The 24,474-nt window shown below is 41.3% G+C and overlaps 1 protein-coding gene across 6 annotated transcripts in view; it reads right to left on the reverse strand.

Annotated features, from left to right (window-relative positions):
* LOC132887063 (lethal(3)malignant brain tumor-like protein 4) overlaps positions 1-24,474 on the reverse strand; it is a 156,608-nt gene that overhangs the window by 125,469 nt on the left and 6,665 nt on the right. For 5 of the 6 annotated variants that reach the window (XM_060922396.1, XM_060922398.1, XM_060922395.1 and 2 more), the window contains exon 2: positions 1,127-1,209. The exons of the other annotated variant lie outside the window; for it this stretch is intronic. The gene's annotated coding sequence lies outside the window, so the exon portion shown is untranslated. The remainder of the gene's footprint in view (positions 1-1,126; positions 1,210-24,474) is intronic. 6 annotated transcript variants of the gene reach the window in all.

The raw sequence follows: 24,474 nt of genomic DNA on the forward strand, positions 1-24,474 counted from the left end.
TCATCTGATTATTTAATTAGCCTTTTACGTTTTATCAGTGAAAATGCATGCATGTACATGTATGTTGCATAAGTTATAACACCTATCCTGTTTTAATGAGAGTCACATGAGACAGTCAGTTCAATTCCATCCAATTCTCGAGACGGCCTTGTTCTCTAGCTTTACTTTGTAAGGTGGGGGCCTCTGTGGCCAATGTGTTACTATCGGATTCACTTGCCAATGGTTCGAACGGATACGGTTCTACGTGTATAGCAGTAGCATGTACACCCACCAATTTCACAACTATCACAGTCAGATGTATTACTATCTGAGGAATCCGAAGAATCTCCAATAAATCCGAATGAAGAGGCCATTGCAACCACTCTCGCCTGCTGAGTCTGGCTTTGGTCTATAACTGTCAAAGGCCTTGGGCTTAAAACCGGTTACCGCAGTGATGTCGCGCACTCGGCTAGCTGGCTCAGCGGGGCAGCTTGAATGCCAACTTTGCGGTCAATTTTAACTCTCAAAAATATATTTTTTTTATTCCCATTTATGGAGCATACAAGAGTCAAGGATGGAGATACTATCCACTCAAATTTATTTAAAAATAAAAAGGCTCTGCCCATCTCCTTTAAGTTTTCACTGCTGAAAACAATGAAACAACCCAATAAAGAAAAACAAAACTCCACTGAATTTGAGAGCTTAGAAACAGCCATAAAACAACTCATTCATTCAAAAACAGGCATTAGAGATCGATTCAGGTTTCCTTTGTCATTTTTATGCTGCACATAAAGTTGTGTTTCACACATCCAGCAGTCAGTAATTTAGTGCAAAGAGTCTGTTAAAAAAAGAAAAAAAATAGATATTAAGAGCAATACAATTAGATTACACTAACATAGAATCAAAGTGGTTTAATAAAATTTGTTTTTAGAGGAACAACCTCTTTTATGCAGTTCATGTTGTCTGGTTTAGTAGTCTAGATCTATAGATTTATAGATTTATAGATTTACAATCTATAGATTGCACAACTTTCTATTCCATTAAACACCACTTGTCATTAATATTCTTTAGTAGCCACACCAAGTAAGGCACAGATCCAAAATCAACACCACCCTTAAATGACTCACCGTTTAGCACTTGCACTCACCTAATTACACCCTATCAGGGAATCGGTGCTCCGACTTCCATTCCATTCACATTCTACGTCCTGATGCCGAATCACTCCAACACCTGCCATTAAAGCAAAAATCAACACTCTCAAACCATTCCAAAACAAAGGGACTTTCAGATAAATCCTACAGGAGCATCGTTTAACCTGACTGTTTAGTGTAATGCACAAGTGGCAGTAATTTGCACACTGCTGCTCTGAGGCCAAGTTTACATTAGACCGTATCTGTCTCGTTTTCTTCGCGGATGCACTGTCCGTTTACATTAAAACGCCTGGAAACGGGAATCCGCCAGGGTCCACGTATTCAATCCAGATCGTGTCTGATCCGGTGCTGTGTAAATATTGAGAATACGCGGATACGCTGTGCTGAGCTCTAGCTGGCGTCGTCATTGGACAACGTCACTGTGACATCCACCTTCCTGATTCGCTGGCGTTGGTCATGTGACAACTGCTGAAAAACAGCGCGGACTTCCGCCTTGTATCACCTTTCATTAAAGAGTATAAAAGTATGAAAATACTGCAAATACTGATGCAAATACTGCCCATTGTGTAGTTATGATGGTCTTTAGGCTTGCCATCCTTCCACTTGCAAGTGGTAAGTGACTTGCGCACAGCAGCTCAGTCCCGAATCACTGCTCGTGCGCTTCACTCGCGCGCTCTGTGAGCTGCGCAGGGCCGGCGTGCGCACCCTCCAGAGGGCACTCGCTGTTCAGGGCGGAGTGATTTGGAGCGCAGCCGCTGAGGGGGAAGCGATGAGCCACACTGACACGTTTCAACTTGCGTGCCGAATTAGTCATGTGATTAGCGTATCCGTGTATTGGCGTTGCTGTGTGCACGCGAATCGTGTATTGGTGTTGCTGTGTGCATGCTAATCGTTTTTAAAAACGTTAATCTGATGATCCGCTGATACGGGCTAATGTAAACCCCACCTGAGCCAGTATCTAGCCTCCGAGAAAGGTGGCTCATTAGACCTACAGCACTCAATGCTGTTTAAATAAATAAAATAAAATGGGGGGCGGGCACTGGTAGGTAACATCCAAATCTACAAGGTGCACTTCCCTCTGGGTAGAGGAGATCATAGTCAGTGAATATCTCTCTCCCTCACACACACAAAAACGGCTCCAGAAATTCAGTTACAAAACCAACATTTTTTTTTTCTGCAGTAGTACGGGCACTTGAACAACTGATGGCCAATTTTTATTTTTTTAAATCCGCTAACCAATACCAAGGCTCTGCGGGTTGACTGGCACCAGCAGAAATCATGCCAATAAAGCACAGATTAGATAGAACTTTATTGATCCCTTTGGGAGGGTTCCCTCAAGGAAATTAAAATTCCAAATAGCATCGTTACAGGATAAACAGAGAATAGAAAATAGAGAAAATTCAAGTGTTACATCAAAAAACCTGTTATGTTGAACCATTCAAACTTAAGTCTGAAGAATCTCTAAGCCACAGTCATCAAAAGACAGACACAAAAAAAAAAAAAAAAAAGTACTAGTCAGAGTGGGGAAAGAAGGGGAGAGCCCTCCTACACACACACACACTTGAAACGCGATTTGCTTCAAAATTTAAAAACACTTCCAGATTTATGAAAAAGTCCCATTGTCCATCATTGTTTAAACTTCCTTTTTTCTACCAGCTGAACGTAAAAATATATACATTTTATTTATTTATATAGGGGGTCACCCACTAAATATACTCCGTCAATAAACTACATGGTTTTGAATGGTGATGGTTTTATTTGAAATAAAATGAAGAAATACAGATAAAACTAAATCTTTGATGCGAATACTCTATTCAGAATTTGGCAAAAATTCTGCAAAATTTGTGAAAAATGGCAGCTTGATCTGGGACATGATAAACGGTTGACTACATCGCATTCACTTAAGGTTGTAGTCCACTGAAAAGTCTACAGTTATCACTAATTGTATTTTAAGTTGTAACTTTATACACCTAAGGATTGGTGCACTCAAAATCATAACTGTAATAAAACATCATGCAAAATATTTGATCACCGTCGTAACTCCATTTTCCGCATACCCAAAACCAATACGATCGTGTGTTTTGATCTAAACGGAAAGCCTCAGGGTCAGGGTCACTACCTCACCAAAAGTAGGAACTTAATCACTACGCCATATAAAAATTTAGTTATAAATCTGCGATTTTAAAGTTAGGTATAGAATATGTTTCTTACAGAATATGTTACAATGGTAGCTGGTCCTGTATGAATTTCTGAGCTATGAAATGAGTTGTGGTCTATTTTTTACCATAGCGTGTTATTCATGTGTGGGGAAGGACACACTAACAGTTTGCATGTGTAAAATGGAATTTTCCACTCCAACAGTTAGAAGTTGATCGTGCTTCCATTTGCGGTCTTTGTTACACGAGTGATTTGTTTAGACTTTCCTATTTCCTAGTGTTTGCGTATTTTTGGCCAATATTTTGCAACCATGGTCAATTTAGATCGAACTTTTGATAGAATCTACGGCCAGGCATTTTGCCCCGTCCCCGCTCCGTCTGGTGCGGTAGTGATGTCCTGTTGCTTGCGTGCCGCAGCAGAGACCCGCGCGACCTTCAGCCGGTACAGTCGCTGTTCTTTTACCACCGCCGTTATTCTCAGCTTTCCGGTGTGTTCTTGATTTTTCCATTGTGTCCCATTTCGCCATATCAAAATAAATATGAATATTCACTTACCCAAAATGTATCAATCAAGTCAGTCATCATAATTTGGCATTTTTAACCCAAGCAATCAAAAAGAGGAAATTTATTCAATATTTTCACTCATCTGTGAAGGAGGGGCTTTAATTCTTCATGATGTAAAGGTCAATTTTACAAAAAGCATTTGAATTGCAATCAAAAAAAAAAATTTCCACAGTGGAGGCCAGATAAAAGAAGATGCTATCTTTATTCTTATTAAATATGACAAAAGAAACATTGTTAGGTAAATGCAAAAAATATATAATAAAAATAGAAAATTTTTTTTATTTTTTGCCCATAATGTCCCAAATAAGAGACCAGTTTGTGAGATGGACCCATTTAAAATGTGTATCTTGTATATAATATATAAAATTATATTAATATTTATATACATTTAATATACTAAAGAAAACATTTATATTAAAATATATAAATTATATATTAAAAAATAAAGGAATAGAATCAAAACATGGACGCACAGTAGCGATAACATTCAAGTCAGATCATAAGGGAGAGAAAGAGAACGGACACAGAGAAAGAGGAAGAACATGGCTCATAACGAAACCCATCAACCCGTCACATTCCCTGTGAACTGCTCAACACCTAAAAAGGTCATATACCAGTTCATCTCCTGCACCCAACACAACCCACGTCCCAGCTCCAAAATCAGAGATAATGTGGACAGCCTGTGGTTTATAAGAGCAGGAACAAGAAACCCCCATTTCCAAGCCCTGTATCAGTTTTCAATCCCTTGGGTCCTGGTTAAATATTCCACCCACAGTGACACTCCTAACCCGAACCATTTTTGGGAAAAACACAACCAAATACTATCATGCTGTGACAATTTCGCTCAAGGAATCCAAGTACACAACTTAACAGCACTTCAGTTCAAATATACTCACTCCCATTCTTAAAGCACCAAAATTAAAGGACTGGGAATGTGATGTGATTTCACATGTTGACATCTTGCAGCATTTGTAATTAGTTAAAAAAAAAAAAAAGTTTCCATTTTTTGTACAAGAACTGTCCAGCAAGAAAGCAACATCAACATGTTCCCAAGATGCTAACAAGATCCAACAACCACAAGCAGAACATGACCTGTGACTGCCAAGTACCCCAAGTCTACCAACATTAGAGTTTAACTTCAGGATTACCCAGAACACATCATAAGTCACATTATTTAAATACAATTTCCTGGGATAAAGGGTACCGATCCTTTTATTTTTACACACACACACACACACACACACACACATTCAGTATGTACAAAAGAATGAGAGCTAATGAGTTTCTCCTGCTCATTATTTTTGTTTATTGCATGTGCTTATATACCAGGTTTCAGAACATTTAGTTACTGGAATCAAAATAAACCTAAAGGCCGGCTTTCATTAATATTCTTCTTACATTGTAATTACAAGAGGAAGTAAATTCCAATTTGCTTTTAAATGATAAACTTTTTCACGAGAGACAGACAGGAGGAGGAAAAAAAGTCACTGAATAAATGCTAAACCTTCAAGTTTCTGAATAAATTCTCTCCTATTGTACCAGGTTTTTCTTTAGTTTTATTAATTTAAAAGCTTCATGGCTTAAAGTAATGATGGATGTTATTTCTCTTTACCTAGATGAGCGGTTTTTGACATTGATTACTACAGTTTTGGAATAGGGCTATTTATCGTATTTACTGCTGGATCGCAAATGCATTAAGGCAGCAAGAAACTGCACTAATTAACATTTGACGAGACACCTGTTAATTGGGGCGGCACAGTGGTGTAGTGGTTAGTGCTGTCGCCTCACAGCAAGAAGGTCCGGGTTCGAGTCCCGTGGCCGGCGAGGGCCTTTCTGTGTGGAGTTTGCATGTTCTCCCCGTGTCCGCGTGGGTTTCCTCCGGGTGCTCCGGTTTCCCCCACAGTCCAAAGACATGCAGGTTAGGTTAACTGGTGACTCTAAATTGACCATAGGTGTGAATGTGAGTGTGAATGGTTGTCTGTGTCTATGTGTCAGCCCTGTGATGACCTGGCGACTTGTCCAGGGTGTAGCCCGCCTTTCGCCCGTAGTCAGCTGGGATAGGCTCCAGCTTGCCTGCGACCCTGTAGAACAGGATAAAAGCCGCTTTATCCTGTGCAGGGTCGCAGGCAAGCTGGAGCCTATCCCAGCTGACTACGGGCGAAAGGCGGGCTATACCCTGGACAAGTCGCCAGGTCATCACAGGGCTGACACAGACAACCATTCACACTCACATTCACACCTACGGTCAATTTAGAGTCACCAGTTAACCTAACCTGCATGTCTTTGGACTGTGGGGGAAACCGGAGCACCCGGAGGAAACCCACACGGAGAACATGCAAACGCCACACAGAAAGGCCCTCACCGGCCACGGGGCTCGAACCCGGACCTTCTTGCTGTGAGGTGACAGCGCTAACCACTACACCACCGTGCCGCCCCGAGATGAGACTTGTTAATTGAAAAGCATTCTAGGTGACCACTTTATGAAGCTGGTTAAGATAATGCCAATAGTATGTAAAAAGCATCAAGGTAAACAGTGGCTACTTTGAAGTAAAAATATGTTTAATACTTTAGATAACAGTTCCATGCTTGCTTTCATAATTGAGGTCTTCAGTATTATTCTACAGATTTAGAAGATACTCAAAACACAGAAAAACCCATGAATGAGTAGGGGTGTCCAAACTTTTGGCACTTGTAGAGAACTTTTCTGAAACTGTTCGTGTGGGCCTAAGGATAAAAAGATCTGTGATGGTATGACTGCTCCTGTGCTGATTTGAGTGAGCGACCATCCTCAAACCCTTCCCCTGTCCCACCTCAAAAAGAGCAGCTGGATTGGTTCTCGCACCAAAATGCAGCTGGTTTTGAAAAAAAAAAAAAAAAAAAAAAAAAAAAACACGAAAACCACCAGTAGGGAGACGTTTTCTCAGCAAACTAGGAGCATCGCTAATGACACCTAATGCTAGCAAAGCATCCTTACAGCAGCTCCGCTCCGAATCAGATTTAAAATAGAACAGCCCACTAATGCCGCTTTTCCACTACCAACGCGGCTGAGTCGTGCCGTGCTGAGTCGAGCTGAGTGGGGCTATTGGAGTTGCATTTCGACTACAACCGCGCTGAACTGTGCTGGCTGGAAGTGGGTGGACACATTGGGTGGAGTTAGCGAAAGTGGGTGGACGTCACGTGATGTCGTTAGGCGGCACAAACAGTGACATCAGTGACCTTTTAAGCGGTAGTCTCACGACCCGGATAGTAAACAATAAACATGGAGTCGTTAGTGTTGCTGGTCTTGGTGCTGTGGCTTGTTGTCACCGACAGCGCCAACAGATACCGGCAAGAGCGTATAGATGAGGCGAGTCGCATAAGGCTTCAGAAATTCTCGTAATTCTTCTTCTTCCGGGTTTATGGTGTTTACAGATCCCAGCGTGCTCACGGGGCGTGTGTGGGCGTGTGAGGACACTCCTCCTCACCAATCAGTGCACAGGGGAGTGTCTGCTCACGCCCCTAGCCCCACTCGGCTCGGCTCGCTTCAGCCCCACTCCAAAACTGTGCGAGTTTTGGGGGCTGAGCAGGGCTGAAGCGTGCTGTTCTGAGGTAGTTGAAACGCAAGCCGTGTTGGGCTGAAGTGAGCTGAAAAAGGGTATTGGAAAAGGGCCATAAATAACCTGCATCTCTAATCTTCTAGTCAATGCTGAAGGATCTGCTGAAAACTTGTCAACTCAAATGGAAAACTTCATCCGATTATGTATAGCTTGTCTCTTTAGCTGATGGGGGGGAAATGGCTGCTGGTGTGTAAGCCATCACCTTATGAAGTATTACGCACAAAAAGTCATTCATTTAAATTCAGGTGACTAATGGCCCTTTTCCACTACCCTTTTTCAGCTCGCTTTAGCCCGACACAGCTCGCGTTTTGACTACCCCAGAGCAGCACGACTGAGCTCACTTCAGCCTCACTCAGCACCCAAAACTTGCACCATTTTGCAGCGAGGCTGAGGCGAGCCAAACCGAGCTGAGTGAGGCTAGGGGCGTGAGCAGACACTCCCCTGTGCACTGATTGGTGAGGAGGAGTGTCCTCACATGTCCACACGCGCCCCGCCAGCACGCTGGGAGCTTTAAATAACCACCATCTGTAAACACCGTAAACCCGGAAGAAGAATTACAACAAATTATGCACCTTGCCTCATCTATATGTTCTTGCCAGTATCTGTATGCGTTGTCAGTGACAACAAGCCACAGCACCAAGACCAGCAATGTTTGTTTACTCTCCGGGTCGTGAGACTACCGCTTAAAAAGTCACTGATGTCACTGTTTGCGCCGCCGAACGACATCACGTGACGTCCACCTACTTTTGCTAACTCCACCCAATGTGTCCACCCACTTCCAGCCAGCACGCTTCAGCGCGGTTGTAGTCGAAATGCAACTCCAACAGCCCCACTCAGCTCGACTCAGCCCAACTCAGCCGCGTTGGTAGTGGAAAAGCGGCCTATGTAAGGAGCAGTACAAAAGGTGGGGGGTGGGAGACACATTACAGGATCCAATTTGAAGACTACGCTGAACATGCTGGATTCTCCAAACTAGATTAGATTACTCACCGATAGCTTGTCAAACAGATTGGGGGGGGGGGGGGTTTAAAATCCTACCCACTTAATTGACATGTGGCTCAAATTCCAACAAATATTGCATACATCAGGTTCTAGGGGTTAAACACGCAGCGTTTTATCTTTGCTGAGCCTCTTGTCTATCTTTAACTGATAGTTCAAATACCCCAGAAGGCCATTAGGGGAATATTCCAGGACGTTTGTGTAAAACTAGGCATATCAGACGCTCGCTGGCCGTGCTGTGAAAATTCTGCATGCAGACACTCCTCTTAATTTCCAGATTTGTCATTGCTTAATTCTTGAATATTTTTCTATCATGAAGATCATTAAAAATCTTACATTTCTTTGGAAAGCAGAGATTCTTGTCAAGATCTGTTCAGTACTTTGGGAGCAACGGCAGGTTGAAGTTGGTACGACAGAGTACGCTCTCTGCTCGCGGGATGTCGGGAAACTGCCGGTGCTTTGAGTCAAAGGAAAGCGGTCAGGCTCTTTCTCTTCTGATCGGTTTCCGACTAGATTACTCGTGAATACCGACCAGATAGCTTTTATATGGATGTTCTCGCACTCTCACGGTTTCTGATGAAGTATTCAGCAAAATTTTCCGTCAGCTAGTTTTGATGTTATGATTCATGGGAGACTTTGACATGAGTTTTCATAACTTCGACACTCCCCCCCCCCAAATCAAACCAATTCATGTAAATAACCATTTTAGAATATAACTAGTGGTTTTGATGAAAAATAGAGATCTTCGTGGTCAGAATGAGATTTCAAAAAACCTGAAATCAGAAACGCAAGTGTCAATTTCAATTCAATGGTTTATTGGCTGTGGCCCACACAGTTTGAGGCAAGCCTTGAAAGCTGTGAATATTAATTTAAAAAAAAAAAAAGTCATTTATATTCTTTTCATATAAACACTAGTAGGACCTACTTAGAAATACAAAAGGCCTACAGAGCACAAAAGACTTCTAATATCCCTTTATTACCTCACCCGCAACGGAGCCAGCAGGGCGAGGTATTGTAATCCGTGCGGTTTGTTTGTCTGTTAATCTAGCATCTAGATAGTTGTGCTGATTGACTTCAAATTTTCAGAGTAGGTGGGCAACGGTCTGTAGATTACCGGATTAAATTTTGGGGTAATTGGGTCAAGGTCACTGGAAAAAAGGTCAAAACATTTTCCATTATAACTCAAAAACGGCTGCCGATAGACAGATGTTTATCATGAGCGTACTGTATAGGAATTCCCATATGGCCTTTCATTTGGCACCATGAAAATGTAAAATGACAGTTCAATGCTTATTTATGCATATTTTATAACCAACATTGATTTCTCCTTCTTTGTGAAGCAGTGGCGATCCTAGAGTGATTTACTCCCCGGGCGAAACCCCCTGCTGGCGCCCGCCCGTCTTTTTTTTTTTTTTTTTTTTCGGGGACCTTTTTTTTTGGGACCGTTTCTTTCTTTTTTCGCGCCCGCACTCGTGCCGCCCCACGTTGGGCTCTGTATTAGCCAACAGAATGTTAACAGCTTTACATGGTCGTTTAAACATTTCTCGTCGTGTGTTGTACGTCGCGGACACGGCCAGTTATAAATTTGCTGTTACCAGAATGGCAATGATCAAGTCGTAATGCATTACTTAAGACTCTGTGTAATGTCATAGTAGTGTAGTACTATGGTAGTAAAGTTTTTTTGATGACTAGTACAACGTTCCGCTGGCGGGATTGTGCATATTATGGGGCTACGACAAGTTAGGCACACACACACACACTGATGACGTCACCTGCGCAACTTTGGTATCGAGGGCTACCGCATGACGTCACCGCGCTGCGAGATTTTGTTAGGCGCCATATTGGAAGACCAAGTACACATCTATGCAAGTACATACATTCATAAAACAAACTACACCCGAAATGTAGCCAGGGCCGGTTCTGCCCTAATCTGGACCCGGGTGCAACATCACGCAACCCCCCCCCAAAAAAAAACCCCAGTCTAAATCAGGACAACCATCACATAACTATAAAGATTTTATATCAACTATTTTAACTAAATGGGCTATAATAAATAAGCCTGCAGGCAGCCACGGTGGGCTGCCTCAGAAAAGTAACCATTCAATGACAACTGAAAGCCTGCAGCCACGGCGGGCTGCCTCAGAAAAGTAACCATTTGTCCTACCTTAAAACTCGTTTTGCATTTTCTGCCTCCTTTTTTTGTATTTTCGACCCTCCTTTTATTTTCTTTCCTTTTCTGAAAACCCGATTTGTGTCCAGACATTTTGTTTTGCTACCAACGAACTAACTCATCAGGTCTCGTCTCTCGAGCCCACGATGATTCCCGTGGGAAGGGCAACAATTGATACATTTTTACAAACAACCAATAAACAGCCAATAGGGAGGTTACAACGTTCAGGCTCTCCTTTGCTCATAGACACTCAGTAATGCACTTATTCTCTGTCTCCTGGCAGAAAGCTCCTTGGTTTGCTTGTGTCTCAATCACAGCTGGTATTCTGTAGAAAGACTTCTTTTCACCTTTCCCATCAGCTTTGTTGGAACACCCTAACACAGCACAAAAGTTTACCATTGTAGGTTTATGATGAATCAAGTGCCTCATGGGTTTAAATTCCGCGCGCTGCCATTATTTCCCCCTAATCACGAGTTTGTTGGTCTTCCAATATGGCGCAGGGTTTGTTTACTTCCGGTTTCCGGTGACGTCAGTGAAAAGGGTCTATTGGGCTTCCCCATCCAAAATGTTCACACACACACACACACACACACTTTTTTCGCGCCCGCGCTCGTGCCGCCCCCCGCGATGCCGCCCCGGGCGGCTGCCCGGTCGGCCCGCTCCCAGGACCGCCCCTGTTGTGAAGTATGAGAGTGAAGACCAGCTTTATACATAAATAAAACCATTTGGTGAAACTCTGAAGGACCTTGTACTGATTTAATATTTTTACCTAGTTTGCATAATTGGTTTTTACTAATTTTTCAAACTTCGTATTCAACCATCTATGGGGGGCCTCAAGAGAAAACATTTGATCTCATTTCATTAGCAAGGCCTATTTTTATCCTAACACAATGCCAGTTTTCTAAAAATTAAGCTGTTTCTTCAATCTTTGATTGGAAATCTCAAGAACTGATCAACATTTTAATTCTGAATTCATGACAGCAGTTAATTCAATCCAAATTGCTTGAATTTTCACCTGATATGCATAGTAATGGACATTACTGTACTATGCACAAGTTTTGATTCTGCAGTTATCGTAATGCTCTGCCAAAAGCTGGGTCAATTGTTCTTAACCCTCCAACACACCCAAAAAAAAAAAAAGGGAGGGGTGAAGAGAGAAACACCCCCCCATTCAATCCAAATAGGTTGCGGAATGATTGCGGAGAACTCTCAAAACATGAGACCATTGAAGAAGCTATTGCAGTATTTTATTAAGCCCTGGTTATAAATGAAAGATACCGTACAGAAGTAGGTTCATGAATTTGGGAAGCAGTGAACCAAAGGGCGAGTCACCACAAGTAGGGAATGATTTTTGCTAGGCAAAGGATGTTGGCAAATCCTACATTAAAACAAGACGTCACATAGAAGCAGATGAAGGATTTCTCAGTCAAATTACTGACCCACTGAGGCATGTGTGGCCGTGATAAGACGCATCTGACTAATGCTGGAAAGATGGTGAAATGAAACAGTCAACATTGCATATTTAAATTCCTGAAATCCTAAAACAGTCATTTGTTTATTTATTTTACATGGCTGCACGAAGATCTGAAATTTAACACAAGAGTGAGTGAAAGTACTTAAACACAAGATAACCATCTCTTCAAGCCAACGTGCAATTTTCTTTATATTACCTAGACATAAAAGTACCCAAATTTATCAAAACAAGTCAGTCATCGATATCCTCACAAGTGACTGATAGAGATTTAGGTCACGGTTTTGGTTCTGCATGTCCCAGATGTAGCTTGTATGAAAAATACGAGTGGTGTATTTCCCAGTAAGACACTCGCGTCCATACATTGGGTGCGCAACTTTATATAAAAATCTCACGCACACACACCCATCCATCCTTTCCGATCTAAATGAAGTTCTGAGAGAATAAGCACTTGGTACGAGAGGGCAGAAAGTTAACGCCTCGTACACTGCTATCTACTGAGGAGCTTCAGCGCAGCACTGTGATGGAACAGAAATGTCCACAGATTGCATCAGCAATGATGGGCTAACGAGAAGAAAAAAAAAAAAAAAGTCTTAGACAAAAGATTCAGACAAGATCCTACAGGTGAATGGGGTCATTTTAAAAAAAAAAATAAAAATGCCACAAGAACTCGACTAGTTGATCAGTGATATTCTTTCAAGTAATTGATATCCAAACTTTCAAAAAAAATTACATAAATTAGGCTTTCATTAATTAAATGTATGCACATTTGCATACTTAAAGTTACAATTACTGCTTTAATGTTTCTTCAGAATGAAATTGATTTCTAACTGTTAGAACTAAAACTAACAATTCAAGCAGGATGGCATCACAGGCTGTTCAACCTTGCCATTTCTCAGTGTAAAATTGAGTATACAGTTAGGTCCATATATATTGAGACACTGACAATTTTTTTTTTTAACCTGTTTACTGAAACATATTCAAAGTTATAGTTATATAATGGACATGGACAAAGTCCAGACTTTCAGCTTTCATTTGAGGGCATCCACATTAAAATTGGATGAAGGGTTTAGGAGTTTCAGCTCCTTGACATGTGCCACCCTGTTTTTAAAGGGACCAAAAGTAATTGGACAACTGACTCAAAGGCTATTTCATGGGTAGGTGTGGGAAATTCCTTCGTTATGTCACTCAATTAAGCAAATAAAAGGCCTGGAGTTGATTTGAGGTGTGGTGCTTGCATTTGGAAGATTTTGCTGTGAAGAAAACATGCGGTCAAAGGAGCTCTCCATGCAGGTGAAACAAGCCATCCTTAAGCTGCAAAAACAGAAAATCCCATCTGAGAAATTGCTACAATATTAGGAGTGGCAAAATCTACAGTTTGGTACATCCTGAGAAAGAAAGCAAGCACTGGTGAACTTAATGCAAAAAGACCTGGACGCCTACAGACGACAACAGTGGTGGATGATTGCAGAATAATTTCCATGGTGAAGAGAAACCCCTTCACAACAGCCAACCAAGTGAACAACACTCCAGGAGGTAGGCGTATCAATAGCCAAATCTACCATAAAGAGAAGACTGTATGAAAAGTAAATACACAGGGTTCACTGCACGGTGCAAGCCACTCATAAGCCTCAAGAATAAAAAGGCTAGATTGGACTTTGCTATAAAACATCTAAAAAAGCCAGCACAGTTCTGGAAGAACATTCTTTGGACAGATGAAACCAAGATCAACCTCTACCAGAATGATGGAAAGAAAAAAGTATGGTGAAGGCATGGTACAGCTCATGATCCAAAGCATACCACATCATCTGTAAAACACGGCAGAGGCAGTGTGATGGCTTGGGCATGCATGGCTGCCAGTGGCACTGGGTCACTAGTGTTTATTGATGTGACACAGGACAGAAGCAGCCGGATGAATTGAGGTACAACCCCGATTCCAAAGAAGTTGGGACAAAGTACAAATTGTAAATAAAAACAGAACGCAATAACTTACAAATCTCAAAAACTGATATTGTATTCACAATAGAACAGACAGCATATCAAATGTCGAAAGTGAGATTTTGAAATTTCATGACAGCAACACATCTCAAAGAAGTTGGGACAGGGGCAATAAGAGGCTGGAAAAGGTACAAAAAAAAAGGAACAGCTGGAGGACCAAATTGCAACTCATTAGGTCAATTAGCAATAGGTCATTAACATGACTGGGTATAAAAAGAGCATCTTGGAGTGGCAGCAGCTCTCAGAAGTAAAGATGGGAAGAGGATCACCAATCCCCCTAATTCTGCGCCGACAAATAGTGGAGCAATATCAGAAAGGAGTTCGACAGTGTAAAATTGCAAAGAGTTTGAACATATCATCTACAGTGCATAATATCATCAAAAGATTCAGAGAATCTGGAAGAATCTGTGCATAAGGGTCAAGGCCGGAAAACCGTACTGGGTGCCTGTGATCTTCGGGCCCTTAGACAGCACTGCATCACATACAGGCATGCTTCTGTATTGGAAATCACAAAATGGGCTCAGGAATATTTCCAGAGAACATTATCTGTGAAGACAATTCACCGTGCCATCCGCCGTTGCCAGCTAAAACTCTATAGTTCAAAGAAGCCGTATCTAAACATGACCCAGAAGCGCAGACGTCTTCTCTGGGCCAAGGCTCGTTTAAAATGGACTGTGGCAAAGTGGAAAACTGTTCTGTGGTCAGATGAATCAAAATGTGAAGTTCTTTATGGAAATCAGGGACACCGTGTCATTCGGACTAAAGAGGAGAAGGACGACCCAAGTTATCATCAGCGCTCAGTTCAGAAGCCTGCATCTCTGATGGTATGGGGTTGCACTAGTGCGTGTGGCATGGGCAGCTTACACATCTGGAAAGACACCATCAATGCTGAAAGGTATATCCAGGTTCTAGAGCAACATATGCTCCCATCCAGACGACGTCTCTTTCAGGGAAGACCTTGCATTTTCCAACATGGCAATGCCAAACCACATACTGCATCAATTACAGCATCATGGCTGCGTAGAAGAAGGGTCCGGGTACTGAACTGGCCAGCCTGCAGTCCAGATCTTTCACCCATAGAAAACATTTGGCGCATCATAAAACGGAAGATACGACAAAAAAGACCTAAGACAGTTGAGCAACTAGAATCCTACATTAGACAAGAATGGGTTAACATTCCTATCCCTAAACTTGAGCAACTTGTCTCCTCAGTCCCCAGACGTTTACAGACTGTTGTAAAGAGAAAAGGGGATGTCTCACAGTGGTAAACATGGCCTTGTCCAAACTTTGAGATTTGTCATGAAATTAAAAAAAAAAAAAAAAAAATCTAATTTCTCTTTAAATGATACATTTTCTCAGTTTAAACATTTGATATATGTCATCTATGTTCCATTCTGAATAAGATATGGAATTTTGAAACTTCCACATCATTGCATTCCGTTTTTATTTATAATTTGTACTTTGTCCCAACTTTTTTGGAATCGGGGTTGTATTCAGAGACGTACTGTGTGCTCAAATCCAGCCAAATGCAGCCAAACTGATTGGTCGGCATTTCATAATACAGATGGACAATGACCCAAAACATAAAGCCAAAGCAACCCAGGAGTTTATTAAAGCAAAGAAGTGGAATATTATTGAATGGCCAAGTCAGTCACCTGATCTCAACCCAATTGAGCATGCATTTCACTTGTTAAAGACTAAACTTCAGACAGAAAGGCCCACAAACAAACAGCAACTGAAAACCGCTGCAGTAAAGGCCTGGCAGAGCATTAAAAAGGAGGAAACACAGCGTCTGGTGATGTCCATGAGTTCAAGACTTCAGGCAGTCGTTGCCAACAAAGGGCTTTCAACCAAGTATTAGAAATGAACATTTTATTTACAATTATTTAATTTGTCAATTACTTTTGAGCCCCTGAAATGAAGGGATTGTGTTTAAAAAATGCTTTAGTTCCTCACATTTTTATGCAATCATTTTGTTCAACCCACTGAATTAAAGCTGAAAGTCTGAACTTCAACTGCATCTGAATTGTTTTGTTCAAAAGTCATTGTGGTAATGTACAGAACCAAAATTAGAAAAATGTAGTCTGTCCAAATATTTATGGACCCAACTGTAAATCTAACAGTGACCAACATCAACAAGTCTCTTCTAATATCTAGTTAGGGATAGGAGGGGGGAGATTGCGCAGGTCATCTGAAACGTGTGCATGCATTTTACGTACACACATTTTTTACCAACAGAATTGGGACCTGTTTGCGACGTGAGGACATTTTGGCTAGTCCTCATTTCTTCAAAGGGCTGTTTGAGGGTCAAGACTTAGATTTAGGGTTCAGGTTAGAATTAGGCTGAGCTTGGTTAAGGTAAAGGTTTAGTTAAGCTGTAATGGTTAAAGTGCATATCACGGGTAAATTCAGGAGCAAGATCAATGTAATTCTCCCATTTTATATTAAACTTTGGTCAAATATCAGTCACATTTTGCGCAATACCAGAAAAATTCAGTTTAAAAAAAAAAAGCCATTTGAGGCGAACTGGTCCGCCTCTGAAAAAACTTGGCATTTGGATTTCCCGGCAAACAGTGATTTTCGTGACGTTGCATGCGGGACGCCTCCTTCGGAATCCTACGTCAGCGCTGGTTTGTTTATGAGAAGACAACCTGATGGTTTTCTGCAAATTTCAATCACGTAGTTATTAAAACAGCTAACAGATGTATCATAGGAGGGTGTAGCAACACCAAGCTTGATGGGATTAGTACTCATCGTTTTCCAAAAGATCGGACAAAGAGAGAAATGGGAGCGTTTCGTGAGAGGCACCTGGAAAGACTGGCTACATGCTACAGCATTATTTGCGGTACTCACTTCACAAGGCCCGACAACTTTGAGAGCTATTTGCAGTGGGAAATGGGCTTCACGAGGCAACTTGATCTGAAAGGTGATGTAATATTGTACTCAGGTGACAATTCCATATTTCAATGCAAAATCACTAGCTGCTAAACTTGGTCTACACAGGCTGTGCACTGAAACCATGCAAGCTCTCTCAACCTGCTGGCGCTTCCGCAGGTGACGTCATGAATCTGGCTCCAGACTCCCTTGGCATTTTTCCAGACATTTTTTTTTCTGCTGTAGACAGATGGTCTTGTGCAAAATTACCCTTCTGGAGGAGTGTAAAGGCGACATACTTTCATACGAAAAAAAAAAAAAAAAAAAACCGACCACGAAATTGGTCCAGGATATGCACTTTAAGGTTCGGGGACAGGAAATGAGTGTCCCACAAGGGGGGGCGTACACACGCACTTTTTTTTTTTGTGGGGGTTGCACTGGGCAATCTGATGCGCGCCCCCCCCACACACACACACTTTTTTTTTGAAGATTCTGGCAGTTTCACTTTTTGTCACTCTCCCCTGCATTACTCGACCTTTTCAAAAGTTTTTGGCTTATTCTGCTGTCAGGATTACACCAAATATAAAACATTAATCCCATATTGTAGATAGTAAAGCCTGCTTTCATTATAGGGTTGGTTTGGCTCCATAAAATGTTAGATGAAGGAATCCATGCACATGAGACACAGTTATAGAAGGTAAACCATTTTTACTCTGCAAAATGCAACATGGCAAAAATGGAACGGGGGGGATTTTTATATCATCCATCCCCCAAGCAACTTTAACATGTTTCCTTATCAACACAAATTCTGGTCTCACTTTCCCCCCCCACTCCTCCGTCTCTTTTCTGTTCTTTAACCTACCGCCACAGCGATGGGGTCTCTCTCGGCTGTTAACAGACCGTTATGTTACCTGGTTTAAAGAGTTTAGGAAAGAACATGGCAGACAGATCTCAACATGAAGCACAGCTGGAGTGAAAACGGCCAAGATTCAGGTGATTCAGCAAACTAAGCAACAGGGACAAAACTAAACCACAAACCCAGGAAGTAAACAAGATCAAAACCGCAATACAAAAACACAGAACAAAAAAGGTATTGTCTGGACTGGTATAAAACAGAGCGTTAACTTCACCCAGAACAAATGAAACAGGAGGGTCAAAAATACAGACTAATCAGCAAGTAAAGTGGAACAGGTAAGTGCGATAATTACACAATAGGGAGCCAACCAATGATGAGACGAGAGGAAACAAGCCATAAACAAAAGAAAACGTGGGTCATGTAAACAAACAGCACAATGCAGAATTGTGCTGTAGCACCGCGAGCTGCGCCGAGAGCCGTAAAGGCACAGGGCTCGGCCTGAGGGAAAGTTGTGGGTAATTAACTGATGCGTTATAAAACTTGACTGTTAGTAAAAAAAGGTATACGCAGTTAATCAGGCTCTCCTCTCGATACACTGCACAGTGCTCCATAGAGCTTCAAGCAGCCAACAATATGTAGTGTGCTGCCTATTGAAGCATTACAGCTATGCTACATGAAAATTAAAACCAAGATACCAGCCAGCACTAGTACAAGTTTACAAAAATGGTGAAAAAGGTTGTCAAGTGTTGATATTTTATTACTAGAGTTTAAAAGTTGTAGATCTTTTAAAAAAAAAAAAAAAAAAAAGCCCACTAGCTTCATGATCAGAACTGAGCAGCATGGTGGTGCAGTTGTTAGCACGGTCACCTCACAGCGAGAAGGTTCTGGGTTTAACCCCCACACTCGACAGGATCCTTTGTGTGCAGTTTGTACGTTCTCATGCCTGTGTGGGTTTTCTCCCACAGTCCAAAGACTGGATTAGATCAACTGGCTACTCTAAATTGCCCACGGGTGTGTGAATGTGAGTGAATGATTTATCACAGGGCTAAACACCGAGACAAACAGACCAATGACCTGCCCAGGGTGTACCCTGCCTCTCACTCAGTCAGCTGGGATTGGCTCCAGCTTCCCCCAAAATCCTGATGGATAAGCGGTAGAAAGAACAGAAGATATTTAGTTAAGGCACTACAGCTAAAAACAAAAATGACCAAAAGAAAAATCCACAAGAGACTGTTTTTGTTTAGACCGCATGTGCGCGAGAGAGAGACAGCTGACAAAATGAAAACCTCATCACAGCACTGGGGGAGGGATTTTACATATCTATAATATGATAAGCTATAGGATCTAATTATTTGGCCATCTCACGTCAGAGTACTTTTATAGACTACAGCACCACTTACTACACAGACAAAAATAACACGGATGACTTCTTCCCAGCATATTACTCACGATGACGCAAATAAAAACAGATGCACAGTGGATGAAACCAAAACCACACCCTGAATACCAGCAACACAACATTAAAACTGCCCTTTAAAACGGACAACGTGATCAATCCGGCCAAAAAGGAGGAGGAGTACAGTACGCTCTGAAATCCCAGGACAGCTCATCTCATACTGGATAAATAACTACCATGAGCTTGTGGATAAGCTAATAAAAAGTAGGTTGAGCTCCATCTTGTTCTCTTTAAATTTGCTTTAACGTAAAAGGACCTGCACAAAAAAAAAAAAAAAAAGGCCTCCAAGAGTTTGTTCCGATGCTTCAAGTTTTCTAAAGGGTTCTAGCTTTAAAGGAACAGTCCACCGTATTTCCATAATGAAAAATGCTCTTATCTGAATTGAGACGAGCTGATCCGTACCTCTCCGAGCTTTGCGCGACCTCCCAGTCAGTCAGACGCAGTCAGACGCGCTGTCACTCCTGTTAGCAATGTAGCTAGGCTCAGCATGGCCAATGGTATTTTTTGGGGCTGTAGTTAGATGCGACCAAACTCTTCCGCGTTTTTCCTGTTTAGGGCAATTCCATGTAAATGTCAACCTCACCATGCAAAAATAAAGCAACATGTAATACATCAAAACCACTCCCAGAGATATCACCTAGGCCTGTATTTTACAGATGTGAATAAGTTGAACCAATTTGTAACCAACCTAATATGTCACTGTCAGTCTTTCTTTCTTATAATGTAAAACCCAAGCTAAAATCAACTTTGATCATGTACAATTCTATATTATTGCCACAAGCCACAGAAATGTATGCTAAAATCCACAAAACAATAGTCATCCTAAATATTATTTAAGAACTTTGATAGTTTTAGCTGATATTTAGAGAGTTTCTCAAAGGGTTATGGTGGTTAAATTGCTGATTTTCTAAACATATGCCATGTCTATTTCAGACGCGTCACATCCATAAACGCTGATTTTTCCTTCCGAAACTCTGCATGAAATACAAAATATTTGTTTAAAATATTTTGTAATATTCACCTTGGACCCCTCTATCAAATGGATATCTCCATTTCGACATTAGGTTTACAATTTCACAGAGTTTGATAAAAATGTACAGTCACCCAAGAAAAGTGATACTTTTTCTGTCACATCCATAACGCATCTTTTATTGGCATTTTCTGGCATGCCCTAGATGTACTATGGGAATTGTTCTTGTTCTATCACTTCTCCAGTATGGTACAGCCTTAAAATATGCAACACCTGTTTAAATACTGGGAGACAATAAAACATGCACTGGGTCATTTGTTGCCATTTTGAGTTCAAGTGTCACGTCCATAACGCTGGAATTGCTCTTTACATAGGTTTATATGACCAGTGATATGAAACAAGTTCAGTTACACAAATTGAAACGTAGCGATTTTCTATGCTATGGAAAGTGCGCACTATAATGACAGGCGTACTAACACCTTCTGCGCGCTTCGGCAGCGCATTGATACGGAGCTCAGATATGAATGCACTGCCGAAGCGCGCAGAAGGTGTTAGTACGCCTGTCATTATAGTGCGCACTTTCCATAGCATAGAAAATCGCTACGTTTCAATTTGTGTAACTGAACTTGTTTCATATCACTGGTCATATAAACCTATGTAAACAGGAAAAACGCGGAAGAGTTTGGTCGCATCTAACTACAGCCCCAAAAAATACCACTGGCCATGCTGAGCCTAGCTACATTGCTAACAGGAGTGACAGCGCGTCTGACTGACTGGGAGGTCGCGCAAAGCTCGGAGAGGTATGGATCAGCTCGTCTCAATTCAGATAAGAGCATATTTCATTATGGAAGTACGGTGGACTGTTCCTTTAAGTTTCCAGTATATCACGGGAAAATTCATGGCAATCCCCATCATGAGAAAACAACGAAGCAGTCCCTCCTTGCCCAAAGAAGGGAGGGGGGGGGGAAAAAAAAAAACCCACACCACCCCCCCTCAGAGATACACCCACTCACTGAATATAGCATAAAGCTTTAAGTTGACCCACTACTGCGATAATATAATCCAACTTTATATTCACCAGTTATTAATAATAAAGACAATGTCTAACAGTAAGACAATGCAAAATCCAACCCAACTGCTGAAACACCAAGAGTTAGTCAAGATAACCTATTGTCTGATGGCAGTGTTATAGCTTGCTTAGGACACGTTTATAGCAAGAAAACCACAGCAACTCGAACATCAGTAGTGCACAAGACCACTACAGCTCACGACATGGAAGATATACAAGCAAACCCGACAGACAGATTTGCAGTCAAATTGTTCAAGAAGTTTATCACAGCAAGGTGCAGCACACATCACTTGACCTTTTCATTGATGCTAGTTGCTGGTCAATAGGATTGCATTTGCGAGAAACCAAATTTACATCAGAGTTTAATTCTAGCTCCAACTGCCACACCCATTGACTTGTTTGAATTACTCAGGAATTGATCACAAGACCGAGCAGAACTGAGAGATTCCTAATAATGCTCGTCACATTTGTACATAAAGAAATGTTACGGTATGAATGCAGATTAAATTTGTTAAAGAAAATTAAATTCTCATATACACACTTCACCCATTTTAACCTCTTCAACCGAGCAGTGTGATGAAGTCCATCATGTCACAATACATCAAGCAAATCATAATAAAGGGCAGAACTTTCCCTTTCCGGTGATACTGGGTGTTTCTCAGCATGATAAAGCACTTGAGTAATCCGTTTTTGAAATCGCAGCGAATAAAACGGACATTTATTTCCAGCAGGGTCCCTTTAGTCTGCCCAAATGGCTCGGTGAGTCAGTTACTCTTGGTAGGGTCCCCTTTTCCTTCTCCAAAAGTCCAAAACAAGATATTAACCGCAAATCCATGTTTCTGTGCCTGCATTCAAGTCATTTCAACAAATTGCATCAACAACCTCTCTTCTCTTTAGCTTCCTGTAGTCTGTAAAAAGACAGGTGCAACAAGAAAGCACAGCCATTTGTAGAGTCAATCGCAAAACCGCTCTTTCCCATTTTGGATGCGTTTTTTCACAGCATGTGTATTCGTGACGGACCACAAACTTCTCACACACGCTACTTCACCTGCTCATATCAGATGGAAGGCAGACTGGATGCTACAGTAACTCAATCATCACCTCAAAGTATAGGTTATTATGAGACAGACAGGCCTTCCTGTCTCAGGGCTAGCTGGTTAGCATGCTAACTATAGGATGCGTCTCTGCAACATGACCGATGTCTTTGACATAACATCAAAACTGTTTTATTCTATCCAGTCACTGGATATGAACAATCATGTGCTCCGATTGGCTGCTCTACTAGATTAGATAGAACTTTATTGATCCCTTTGGGAGGGTTCCCGCAGGGAAATTAAAATTCCAGTAGCATTATAGGATAAACAGAATAGAAAGAGAGAACTTCTAGATAAAGTATTTACATATACAAATATATTAAAAAAAAAGATATGAAAAAAGTCCAGCAGGAGAGGTATTGCACATTTATTTGCAATACCAATATACTACCAGGATATCAGCTCATATACCAGGAGTAGAGAAAAACAAAATGGCAGAGCGCATCAAATCAGATAATCACTTACTAAATACTTAAAAGAAACAGAAATGGCTAAAAGGTTATAGTTATCCATCCGTCGTCCCCCCCCCAAATATCTTCCGTCCCACACTCCAGCCCAGTCGGTGGCCGCAATGCACCTTTAAGTTGGTTTGCTGACCACTTTTTAAAAAAATAAAAACGGGGGGCGCATGTTGCTGAACCAACAGCGGATGAAATGAATACTTGAAAACAAAGCCCAAAAAATAAAGTGGAATGAAAGTATTTAATGGTAAGAAAGTCTTATTTTTCAATAATTATAGCTTTTTTACAAGTTGCTACTGTCATTTCACTGGTTTGTTTACGTTCCAAGCGGAACGTCAACCGTCAGATGTTTTGTATAAAGTTTTCATTTATCAAAATTTGCAAAAAAAAAAAACTCCATTTCTCAAAATAGAATAAAAGACAGTTATTCCACTCAGTCTAGTCATACATGCCTTACAGCCCACTCCTCGTCAGCCATCAGCTCACGTACGACTCAATTTCGTGGAATAAACATTTCTCCACGTTCTGGTGAGAATTCGGGTTAATTTTTTGAAGGTTATAAACTTAAACACCTAAATTCTTACACATAGCACCTTTAAGAAACGTTTTAGGGGATTTTTCACTGACTGACTTATTGTCATAAACCAAAATCTTTCTTGCCTTCCTGTCCTGCGTGTAAATAAATTACCACAATCTATCATCTGTAAACAAGCATGTTAATCAACAATATTCCATTCATTAAAGAGAAACCTCAGAGGAAATTAACACACCATTACTCAATTCATCTCAATTGCGAAGAGAAGAATTCAAAGCAGGAACTCTATTCACTGCTGAGATTTTTGCCTACATCGTCCTTTCCTCCAATTGAAGTCAAACACAATGGACGGGGGGGGGGGGGGGGGGGGGGGTGTCAGTCTTAATCCTTTTATTATCTATTATGATAAGTCAGACAGCAGGAGCTGACAGAAACCAAAGCCTGAACAATACACTAAAGATCATATACAGAAATAAAGGCAGCGAAGGGCAGAGCTTTATTACAATGCAGCCATCACACCCCTGAAAATTACATCAGCACAAAAAAAAGGGACAAGATCCTAATCTTGTTTCGCATGAGGTGAGAAATTTTATTTATACCTGACCCGAATACAAATCACGCAGGGGCACAGGTCAATTCTGCAAGGTTTGAATTAACTTCAGAAGTTCAATTTACAGCTCAAGAACTTGAAGGACCTCCACAGAAACATTACCCTCTGCTGCATTTCTGTACGTGTGAAAGCCATTTAATTTATTTAAAAAAAAAAAAAAAAAAAACCACACACGCTCCATACTACGGGACAATCTTTACTAAAAGATGCAGTCAAGTAATACAAGAGGGCCAAAAATGGTGCCATATAAAAATCAGCAGCAGCCTGACGTTCTTCAAAATGGTCATGGAAACTGGAGAACTGCAGCGCATCATCCAAACAAGTTACACACACACACCTCTGCTGGTATTGTTGTACTGTAATAACCTCCACCTTGAGAGCACCTCATGTGATTACATTAGGAAATTGCATCCTTAAAATAAACAAACCCAGTACATTTTAAAAAATTACTTTCATGTGAAAGAC

The sequence above is a fragment of the Neoarius graeffei genome, chromosome 5, assembly GCF_027579695.1.
Source record: "Neoarius graeffei isolate fNeoGra1 chromosome 5, fNeoGra1.pri, whole genome shotgun sequence".
NCBI lineage: Eukaryota > Metazoa > Chordata > Actinopteri > Siluriformes > Ariidae > Neoarius > Neoarius graeffei.